The 12300-nt window shown below is 38.3% G+C and overlaps 1 protein-coding gene across 1 annotated transcript in view; it reads right to left on the reverse strand.

Moving 5' to 3' along the window:
• The window catches only part of LOC149225689 (protein DETOXIFICATION 46, chloroplastic-like), a 257569-nt gene that overhangs the window by 194369 nt on the left and 50900 nt on the right, over positions 1 to 12300 (reverse strand). The window lies entirely within an intron of this gene.

Below are 12300 nucleotides of genomic sequence, written 5' to 3' on the forward strand. Positions count from 1 at the left end.
GAGTCAATAGAGAGGTAAGACTTCCAGATTGAATTTTGCCAGTGTCAGAGGGAGTAGCGGAGCAGCTTCAGAGAAGAGGTAGTTTCTAGTGGGACGCAATTTTTCTGCAGGCAATTGCTAGGCAAAAGGACGTGAGAAGGAAGAAGAGAGGCACTTGAGGGAATTTCTTCCTCAGAGAATTCCTAGCCAGGGAATTCGATTTCTCTATTGCTAAGCAGCAACGGAGAGGAGTTGATCTACTAACTCCAGCAGGGAGTGTGTAGGCTAGCCTAGTGCTGCGCAGAGGAGAGAGGAGGCAATTCGACATTTTTGCAGAGATGGCCACGGATGGGCAGGATCCATGGAAGAGCAGCAAATTAGATCCAGTTGCTGCAAATTTCTCACATGGATCAGTATCCTTGCTACGGGAGCCCAACAGAATCAGTAGCAGGAGGATCATAGTGTCAGCAGACACAGCTAGTCATTCAAATGACAGTTGCATAGCTAGTTGTAGTCAGTTTCCGGAAGACAGTTGCAGAACTAGTTGCAGTGACACAAGCAGTGTGAATTGCCCAGTTGCAGTATGCAGGTGCAGTTCTAGCCAAGAGATTCCCAGCACAGAGCTTCACAGTCTAGTTTCCAGTACAGGAGGACTGTGTGAGTTGCCAGGAGGGAGTAGAGAGATTTCCCATAAGGAGATCGAGACTCAAAGGGAGTCTAGTTTCAAAGGGAGCAGCCCTATGGAAGCTAGTACTTCTGGATCTGAGGAGATCAGACTCATTATTGCAGTAGTTGCAGCAGCAGTGCAAAAGCATCAGCAAAGCAATAGCAACCACAGTATGAGTATATCATATTTCGCCATGTTGACAGCCATACCTCTAGGAGTGAGGTGGGGTGATTTGGTTTTGTAGCCCCAGAGAGCTACAGTTGAGCAGGATCCTTGAGGAGTCCACCTCTTTGATCAATACCTTGCTACAAGAGCCCAGATCAGAGGTAGCAGGATGGACCAGTGTCAGTTGGTTCAAAGGAGTGTCAAAGTGACAGTTGCAGTGACTAGTAGCAGCAGAGACTGAGCAGCACAGAGCAGAGTTGGCAACAGCGCAGATGGCACAGAGCAGAGGTCAGCAGCAACGCAGAGGCTTTAGAGGGTCAGCACAGAGACTAGCAGCAATCAGAACTCCAGCAACGAGATGGAGCATATTGAACACCAGTTCAGTAATTTGGGATGCTTTTACGTTGTTGATGCAGTAGCAGCAGCAGTTGGAGAAGGTTGCAGTGCAGATACAGTATTGGTAGTGGCAGTCCTAGCAGCAACATGGATGCAGAATTGAGAGGGAGTTGCAGTACGGACGCAATGTTGATAGTGGCAGGGTTAGCAGCAGTACAAATGCAGCATTTCCGCAGTAGTTTGATGGACAGGATGTCAGACATCATCATCGCAAAAGGAGATGTTACAGAACAAAGTGATGCTTCAACAGGGTGCATTGCTAGAGCACATTCCTCGCTAAGAGGGAGTGTTGATTTCTGGTAGCATTGGATGTGCTCTAAGTCTCAAAATTTGCAAGGAGGCTGACACATGCATTCTCTAATACCCAGAAATCGTTTGCGAAATTCCACCTGGAGACTGTTTATTAAAATAATTAACTATTTTTAATGAAACCCTAAGCCTAAACTTAGGAAACTAAAATAATTAATGGGTATTAATCTAAACTGTGGGTGTAACTTCTAGAAGAAGACAAGGATCAAGCCAAAATGATCTAAGCCATTAATTAGAAGTTAATTTGGGTCATTGGTTGTCCAACAGAAGATATAAGAAGAGGCCTGAGGGGCACTTGGAGAATACACAGAGAGGGTATATCAAAAGATCGTTTTTCTGAAGCAGAGCAGCTGCCGGAGAGAATTTCGAAGTGATCGTTTACAGTGATGGGTAGGGATAGTAGCTGGTGACGAGTTTTCCTGGGCCGAAGAGTACAAGGCAGAGAGGACAGAACGACATCCAAAGAGAGGTTGACGCTGGCCCACGCAGTGCTGACGTTGTGGCAGCGCAGAGCCTAGAGGGAGATCGAATTCCTGTTGTGGAAATTGAGTTTCAGAAGCCGGGAGGCGGGTGTAAGACGAGGAGGCTGGAAATCGAAGTTTCTGGCCAGCAAAGGGTCTGAAGGAGGAGCAGCGCAGTCCCTAGCAGAGGTGACGCAGAGACTGCGTGGGGTTAACGCAGTTCTGTGCAGAAGCTGATGCAGAGCCTCTATTCCAGTGAGATCAGAGTCGGATTCTTCTAGTGACAAGGTGAGAGCATCTCACTGCTTGTTTTGTCTAGTTTCTCTCTGTATCAGATAGCCAGTTGGGCATCCAACAAATTGTACTCAAAATTACTACTGCTTAATAATAAAACCCTCAGCTGCTGCACCGGTTTTCGCACACTGGGTTTTTCCGAGGACATTTGTCCAAAAATAATTGTGTAGATGTGTTGTATCTCTTTCTTGCTCAGTTTCTTGTTTCCGCTTATAATTTAAATGGTGTAGACTGCAGTGTATTAGTTTCGATATTTATTGTAGGAAACAGTAACTTGATTCAGAAATTAACAAGTAAGAGAAACTTAATAAGTTGCTGCAGTAGAAATATGGGCATCCAAATTTTCACAAATTTCAAATTTCAAAATTTTCTCTTTTGAAACCAACATAAATAACATGTCTTACATTAATCTTTTCAAGGGCCAATCAATAACAACGACATGAAGAACATGTCTTACATTTTCATTATATATATTTCAAGGGCGAAAATATTAATCACGAAGATCGACCATAGCTACAAATTTCAACATTTGGAACTATGCATTGGAAATCACAATGCTACTTGGGAATGGGAGCGGAAGTGGGAGTGGGGAGTAACATTTTCAAAAGTTCCCAAGTCGAGAGAGATTTTTATATAATATATATTTTTATATATTTTGATGGACCTGACACCTACCACCTATTCACACCTATTGGAAATTAAACCTTGTGTGTGGTCTGATATGCCATCGTCTTCACTGCTGCACCACAAGCCTATCTATTGGGTAGGAGTAATTTCTATAATTTGGGCCAAATTAGTGGCTTGGAGCATTGCTACCAAATTTGAATTTTCTTAATTTTGTGGAAACTTTTTCTCAGTAGACTAGGATATTTCCAATTCATTTATCGCCTTTTATAAATTTGTTTTCATTTTGAAGGAAAATCTTGTGGGAAAATCAAGGGATGCTTCCCAATACTTGTGGATTGCATTCATTAATCCTATTAGCATAGACTAGCGCATTTAATCTAAGAAGATTCAAATAGGACACCTGTTGACATGGAATTAGCCAATTGCTAAACTGAACCGAATGGATACGGGAATGAATTTTTCTCTATATATTTGTGTGTGTGCACGCGCAAAAGTACCATTAGACATACATAATTCAGATCATCATTCATCAATTAGATTTAGAGGCATTCATGTCATTTATAACCATTGAAATTATCAAAACTCAAATGTTATCATGGACAATATTATTCTATTATGAGAGCCATAAATAAGCCAAACCTTGTCCAGCTTTTAGTGAAGAACATGCCAGCTATTTCTAAACATCTACTTCTAAATTCTAAAATTACTCAAAGCCCGAATCCAATTGTAGGATCTAACAAAAGAATACCCCGGTTGCACCTCTAGAAAAAGGTATTGGGTTCTATAATTGCACCTAAGTTTGGAGGTCAATCGGTGACTTGACTCAGATTTATTTGGGTTGGTCTAAATGAACAATCGGTTCGGTGCTGTGAAGGTCGGTTCACTAACCAAGCAGTGCCTAAAGGGACAAAGATGGATCCCTTTTGGGATTCGAAACTTCGACAAAGTATGATTATTACTGTGGATACTCCGAAATACATTTAATTTGCACACCTCTAGATGATTGAAAGGCTACTTGGAGCATTCAGTTTAATATTCATTTATCATTTGATTCAAGCAATTAAACTTCTCAATGGAATGAATGGTGATCACGATATATGTTAAAGGTCACAGTTACATAGTCTCATACATACTTCCAATCAAGAAATTCCCCAAGAGATATAGGTTAGAGGCCTGTTTCGACATTTCTAAATAACAGCAAGATCTGTCATTAGGCAAGTAAAATTGCGGCTTTGAAATTATACACATGGGGAAACCCCAAGACTTCAAGAGGCTATTCATTGAGTTTAAGGCTCGCCTTGTCAGAGGTCTAGGTTACTTTTGTTGGTACCTATTTGAGTAGTATTACATTAGACAGAATTGAACACAAACATTACTTCCAGGTACCTTGAGTATATTGCAAGTCCCCCTAGGTCTCCTGAAACCTAACTTGCATGAAATGCCAAAACATTTGTCAGTTTCAGAAACAGGTATGGCAGGAAATGTGAACCCTAGAATATATAAATGTTGACCAAAACATCATATATATATAGAGAGAATATTAATATAATCATTAATTTATTGCGTTAACTCAACAAAAAAATATAAACATTAATATATTAACGGCATGTAATGTATTAAAAAATGTCGAAAATGTCATATAAACCTGCATGGATGGAATGTATTCATAATTCGGCGATGGAAATATGTATCAAACATGACAGTTGCTCCTGGATAGTGAAAAGCTGCTTTCAGTGAATAGCTCATTTATGAAAAGGTAGGGTTCCCATAGTGAATAGATCCTTGATCCGCCTCTCTCACTCCCATGCGCACACCCATCTCGATTATATCTATCTATTCTTGGCTTATAAAACTGATCCTCACTCCTATGCGCCCACCTATCTCAATTCTATCTATTTGTTCTTGGCTAATAAAAACAGATCCATGTCCACAACTAAATAAGAGTGTCCAGTGATTAGGTTGAATCCAGCCAACAGAATAATAGAGAAAGTCGAGATGGAACCCATCGATCCACATATAGGCTAATAAGGAAGAAACGTCTCTGGATGGATTGATTAGTCGAGCAAGATTCTCTACCATACAACGGGATGCTCGATGTTGAGTGTAGGGATCTGCTCTATATACCATTAATTTTAACATATCATTACACGATAACCGTGCACAATTTTTCAACAAATCTCCCCCACAATGTAACTACTAATTGCAGCAGAAAATTGTACCTTCTCATGCACAAGAAAACAAGGTTTTCAGCTGCCTTAAATGCAATATGGCATTCTACTGACAGTAAGTTCTAATGGAGTACCAGAATGAGTAATGTGTGAACCTACAAGGTCTCCTATAAGCTCAGAGTATTCTCCCAATTGGTGTTGCATCAAGAACTATCAACAAAATCAAGACTTGCTAAGAGTGGACATGCACATGACAAGTGCTTTCATTGTGGCAAACTGGAGACCATCAAACACATATTTTGGAATGTTCCTTCTCTCGTTTGCATTGGAAAATAGTGTTACAAAAAATTTATTCCTCGTTGAAAGGTAATATCATTGTTGGGCAGCTTTGCTTGGGGACAGAAGTCAACTTCTCGGCCATTATGCTAGTCTTCGGCAGCGCAACTGACCCTCGATCTCATATTTTATCTCGAAATTGCGTTGTGTGTATTTGAAGGAACCGTAAGTACAGTCTCTGCCTTTCAAAATTTGTCTTCTCAAGAGGGTAGCACTGAAATTAAAGTCAAGGTTTTTTTGATCATCCATCATGCTAAGAACCTATATGTCAATGGCTATTCTGACCTCTTTGCAACACTGATTGCACTGAGATAATGTTTCTTGTTATGTAAATATATATTTTATGTGTAGTATATACTATATGTTGACTTCTGGTAGCATCGGATGTGTTCTAAGTCTCAAATTTTGCAAGGAGGCTTAGACACATGCATTCTCCAATACCCATAAATCGTTTTGGGAAATTCCACCCAGAGACAGTTTTATTAAAATAATTAATTATTTTTAATGGGACTTCTTGTCGCACATAATGTCTAGGTACCGCAACAACGGCTTAGATCGGGGGCTATCACCTTTATCCCAATCTATCCTTTTAAGTTGTCTCCCTACAGCAGGCTAAGGGGGTTAGACCCTGCGAAAGTGGAATGAAGGAGAACTAGTTGAAAACCAGCCAATTCGGGCGACACAGTGAAAAGATCAAGTACTTGATTTAGATTTAGCAAGATTTATAGGATTTGATTAGATTTTAAGCAATTGATGCCAGTGTCTTATGGATTCAACTATCTTGCTAGGAAATCTAGGACTAAGTAATTGATTTGCAATTGCTGCTTGGATGAATGAATATCTTATATGAAATGCAGATCCTAAAACTAATGTGAGATGCAAGAATCTTGGTTAATTTTAGTTAAATGCCTATTTAAATGTGAATCCTTAAATCCTTTCTGTGTTGAGCCTAATTTCATAGTAATTGGCAAAGAGAAGATAAGGCGAAGCACAATAAGGTGTGATTAATGATACCTCTCCTGAAAATCTAACATACCCGGTGCCTCCAGCGTTGCAGAGAGTTGTGGCTCTGACAACTGCAAGGTCACCATTTTAAGTACTATTAAAAGAAGGCTTCTCAAGCAAAGATGGATGGATACCTATCTCTCTATCGACCAAGCTTATGCTTGGAAGTAAATTTTATTTATCCAAAACTAATTTATATGCAAATGCACCAAATGATGAGAAGAAGTTAGACCCGAGAATTAGAAACACTTGTGTCGCAAAAGCCCTTAATCACCAAAATAAAATGCTCGCTTTATTGGATGAAGACTTAAAAATAAACCCCCGAAAATATTACAACTAAACCGCAAGCTTATTTCAAATATTTTTGATACAATTATAGCTCAAACAGAACAAAAGCATCTTCACAAATTAATATCAGATGCTCGAAAAATACTCAGTTTATGAAACAAAAGATATGCATTTTATCACAATTCCATGATAGAGTACTTAATTTTCAGAAATTAGTTTTTAGGACAGCAGTAAAAAAATCTTTATGACAACAGCAATATGACAATGAAAACAGTAAGCTATCAATGATATATTTATGCCAAAACTTTACCCAAAAATTTCCAAACTTGCCCACATGAATTATCAAAGATTTTCAGTCTGTTATGATGTGATTTCAATAATTATATCAGGATTCAGGTCTGATATATTTATTACAGCCAGCAATTAAAACATAAAATAAGCCTAATGATGAATCCAACTCAAGAAATTAATTCCTTAATGTATTAGACAACTTAGGAATTGATTTTTGGCTAACCCACATGAAATTTTGCCACTATTATATTTCAGACTTCAGAAACAGAATTATTCAGAGATAACAGTCACCCAAAATGTAGATCTAGGCCAAATTTTTGATACACATCAAACATAAATGACTTATTAATGTATTTAGCAATTTTTTTAGTTAATTTCAAACCACTTAGATGTGTTTCTCACCACTATTAGAAAGGTATATGACTGTTGTAGCAAACAGTGAGGAAAAAGATGGTTTAGAGATCAAATCCTTAGGCCCTAGGCCTTGAAGATCACTTGCCTAAGTTGCCAAAATAATTTCAATACCTAAAACACAAATTTTTACCAAATTTTTTGCAAAAACCCACCAATGATTAGCTTCAGAAAATTAAATATTCAAATCAGAAATGGAGCAAGGGGAATCTAGGGGCCAATGAAAGCTAGCAAGGCCCAATAGGACTAGCGTTGAGCTAGGAGAAGGCAGATCTAGGCTTAGTAGCCCCAAAACTTGAAACCCTTGTTCTGAAAAAATTATTTTGCTTCAGATCCTCAAATTTATTGCAAAATCTTTAATGGCTGGCCCTGCAAACAAATTTTCGAGTCCAGATCTTGCCCTCTAGGGTCTAGATCTAGCTTAGATCTAAAGATTTTTCTTGGTTGATTTCTCAGATTTATTCCTACACACAGTCTTTGAGCCCAGATCTTGCCCTCCAGGGTCTAGATCTAGCTCAGATCTGAAGATTTTCTTGGTTGATTTCTCAAATCTATTCCTCACACAGTCTTTGAACCCAAATCTTACCCTCCAGGGTCTAGATCTAGATCAAATCTGAAGATTTCCTTGGCTGATTTCTCAAATCTATTCCTACACAAGTGAAAAGAGAAAAACCCAATATGTACAAAAATAAAGAAAATCCCAGAACCCAAGTGTTAAAATTCAAAATTATGTTACAAAATTTCAGATCTACACAAGTAAATAACAGATCTATACAAATAATTTACAAATCTATCAGATCTGAGGAGTATGAGTCCAACTCTGCTCCAAAATCTGATAATCTAAGGCTCCTAATAGCTAGATCTGTCAAAATTTCCACAAAATTTAAAAAAAAATGAAATTTTGGAGAGGTACTAGCCCATAAACACCCTGCAGAAAAAGATTATCGTTAGATAAATCTTGAGGCTTATATGAAGTAGGTGTTGTCGCGCGGATTGGCACGACAACGCTCAGACCGGGGGCTATCACTCTGATCCCCGATCCCTCCGTTTAAGCCTGTCTCCCGCGGCTAAGGGGGGTAGACCCTGTGAGATGATGAGACCAACTGTCGACCAGTTGGTTGGGAGACACGAGATACGATATGAAAAAGCACTTGATTGATTTGTTTAATTTAGCAGACCAGTGTCTCAAGAGATTGTGGTTAAAACGATTACTTGTTAAATGATATAAAAAAGATACGGACCATGAACAGCAATCATCTATCATCAGCGAAATTACAATGCTCTTAGAATGACCAAAACGATATCCAGCAACTGAAAATTTTAACAGATAAATGCCTTAAAATACCACGAGAATTATAAACCATTAACCAGATATCAATTTCGCATCTCGGCTTGAAAACTTAGATCCCAGCATGAAAGATATACATAAAAACCACTGAGACTGACATCTTGCTTTTCCACAAAATTTTATTATTATTATTTATTTTTTTTTTTTTAAATCTTTTTTCAAATTTTTTTTTTTTTTTTTTTTTTTTGAAAAAAGATTTAAAAAATTTAAAAAAAAAAAAAAATAATAATAATAAAAATTTTGTGGAAAAGCAAGATGTCAGTCTCAGTGGTTTTTATGTATATCTTTCATGCTGGGATCTAAGTTTTCAAGCCGAGATGCGAAATTGATATCTGGTTAATGGTTTATAATTCTCGTGGTATTTTAAGGCATTTATCTGTTAAAATTTTCAGTTGCTGGATATCGTTTTGGTCATTCTAAGAGCATTGTAATTTCGCTGATGATAGATGATTGTTGTTCATGGTCCATATCTTTTTTATATCATTTAACAAGTAATCGTTTTAACCACAATCTCTTGAGGCACTGGTCTGCTAAATTAAACAAATCAATCAAGTGCTTTTTCATATCGTATCTCGTGTCTCCCAACCAACTGCTCGACAGTTGGTCTCATCATCTCACAGGGTCTACCCCCCTTAGCCGCGGGAGACAGGCTTAAACGGAGGGATCGGGGATCAAAGTGACAGCCCCCGGTCTGAGCGTTGTCGTGCCAATCCGCGCGACAACATTTTTTGGCGCCGTTGTCGGGGACAGAGTTTTTCTGTTCCTGGAGTTTCATCGACATTCATCTCATCTTCTCATCTTCTCATCTCTCATTTGAGCTGGCAGATTCAATATTTTGGCATCTTTTCATCACATATCAGCAGCATCTCTTCGGTGTGTTTCTTGTTTGGGTGGCGACTCCATTTTCTTATTTTTTCCCAGACAAGAAGCCTACCACATATCTGTTTGATTCTCGGATCTTAGAATCAGATTTGTTGTTCAAGTGGCGACTCCACTTCTTTCATCTTTTGATTTTCTTGAGCAAAGATCTAGTTCTATCATCCCTTATTGTTCATCATGGATTATTCATTTAAACCATGTCATTTTACTGATAATCTTCATGATCTTCCGAAAGAGGCCATTGGTAAATTACTTAAGTTCTCGGGTGATGATTCGGTCGCTGTTAAAAGGCATTTAAACATGTTTACTTGTGTAATGATCTTATACTGTAGATTTCCTCAATATAATAATGAAGATTTCAAGATGCGTCTATTTGTCCGTTCTTTAGAGGGTGATGCCTTGAATTGGTTTAATAACTTTCCTGATGATTTTTTCACTTCTTTACAAGACATTCTCAATGCTTTTAAAGATAGATATGATAGTCCAAACAGCTTGCCTTCTACTTCTAAAATTGTTGAACAGAAAGAAAGTAATTCAGCTGTTGAAGAAAGATTTCAAGGTCAGAATGTGTCATCCACCGGAAATATTGCAGATCATCATAGTGAAAAATCAGGGATAAATGACAATGAAAAGGAAGAACAAAAGCAAATTATACAAGATCTAATGATGCTGGTAAGAAACATGGAAAGCAATCAAACTAGTCTTATCAATGATGTTAAAACTTTAGGCACCCACCTGGAAAAACGTAATAGGGAGTTGGAGGTCACGCAAAATCAGCATGCTAAGGAAATTGAGGCCATGAAAATTAGATATGAAACAGAAATTAGAAGCATGCAAAGCAAGATGTCAGTCTTAGAGGAAAATATGGTGACCATGAAAGTTGATCATGATAGGGAAATTGACTCTATGACATTCAATCATAACAATCAGTTGGCTGACATGCAAGCGAATCATAAAGAAGAAATAAATTTCATGCAGCATTGCTTGATGGACATAGAGGAAAAGAATGATAAAGTAATAAAACACATGCAAGAACACCATGCCATGCAAATCAGTGCTATAAGGGATGAATGCTCTAGTCAGATGGATGCCATTAGAATACAAGTTCAAAAGATTCAACAATGGTCAGATGATAAGAGAAACCAGGAGCCTTCTCATTTGCCGCAACAAGTTCCATCTTACTATGAGGAGGTCATTAGGTGGATAATTGAAGGTGATCCAGATAAGCGTAAAAACGATAAAAATCAGATGCAGGACACAAAAAGACTTAGCATGCATATCTTACACACTTCATCTGATAGTTTCGAGACAGAAAGTTCCAGCTCATCAGTAATTCATCCTGCCAGAAAGAAAAAGCGCAAGAGGAAGAAAATGAGAAGAAGATTTGACGCATCAGACGGCCGCGAGCTGCTTGATTTTCGGATAGGAAAAAGTCCTACCATATGCAAAATTGGACATGGCACATCCGACAAGCAGCCGACAGATTTGCCTGAAAGCAGACAAATGCTCAGTATGCACTATATTGAACTCATCTGATGCCGTGGGGCATTTTTTGTATTGTATTTCTAACTCTACTCCTCGTCTTTTCAGCGTTTCATTTCTGTTTTAGGATTAGATTTACTTTTCATGTTATTAGATAGTTAATAAATGAGGAGTTTTTTTTTTGTGCTTAATGTATATGCTGATTTTTTGGATGGACGCTACTTATTTTTTGTGTTGTATGGATGCAGATTCTGGATTCTCACATTCCTGCAAGCAGCAAAGTGTCCCCAAGTAGAGCCAGATGTTGACCTCTACTGGTCAACTACCCATGCAATGCACCCCGTTTTTCTTGACAGAAAGAAGCAGCACCTGATCAGCATGTCCGTGCCATCCTGCCATCATCAGCAGCTTGATCTTTTTGATTGTAAACCCAGTCTGCATGTATTAATTGTAAATAATCTTAGCAGACATGAGTCATGTATGTATTTTGCCTAGGTGGACCTAACTTTCTGATGATAATCTCCGTCCCGGAAGGTTTTTCGTCTCACCGATCCACGGATCGGCAGAGTTTTCCTTCAAACCTGACCCCAAAGCCGGGATTGATTTTGTCATTAGAACTTTAGGAGAATCCTAGTGTGTTGATCTGCTAGATTATCGTGGTGTCGCAGAGGTGGGTGATTTATGAGGGTCTGTATTAAGTGGGCTTGTCCCCTTGAGATGTAAATTGTAAAAGTCATGATGTAATGTGTCCTGAGGGTCGAGAAATGTTTTAAATCCCCTCATGAGTCCTAAGTCCTAGGTCCTAGGTGATGTTTCCGAAAGCTTAGTTCAGTGATCCATGTTAAATGAATTAAAAGTTAAAAAATGAATAAAAATAATAAAATAATAAAATAATAAAAAATTAAAAAATGAGGCAAAAACCCTAACTAATAAAATAATAATATTTTAAGTTAATAAATCGACGGATGAGATCAAGAGATGTCTTGATCCTCATCAACGGTCGAGATCAGTTCTACATGGATCACTCGAACTAGCCCTTAGGATCATTTCCTTTATATAGGGTCTTAGGGGGTCATTTCAAAGCATCTGATCTGTGAGTCTGTACTGAAAGCTCTCTTGTAAACTGATTTCTGATTAATAAAAGAAGATTTTGGGGTCCAAATCGTGTTGGTGTTACTCTCTGGAAATGCTGTG

This window comes from Pinus tabuliformis, chromosome J, assembly GCF_031772625.1.
Source record: "Pinus tabuliformis cultivar Carrire ecotype Pingquan chromosome J, CPIR1, whole genome shotgun sequence".
NCBI classification, from domain to species: Eukaryota; Viridiplantae; Streptophyta; class Pinopsida; order Pinales; family Pinaceae; genus Pinus; species Pinus tabuliformis.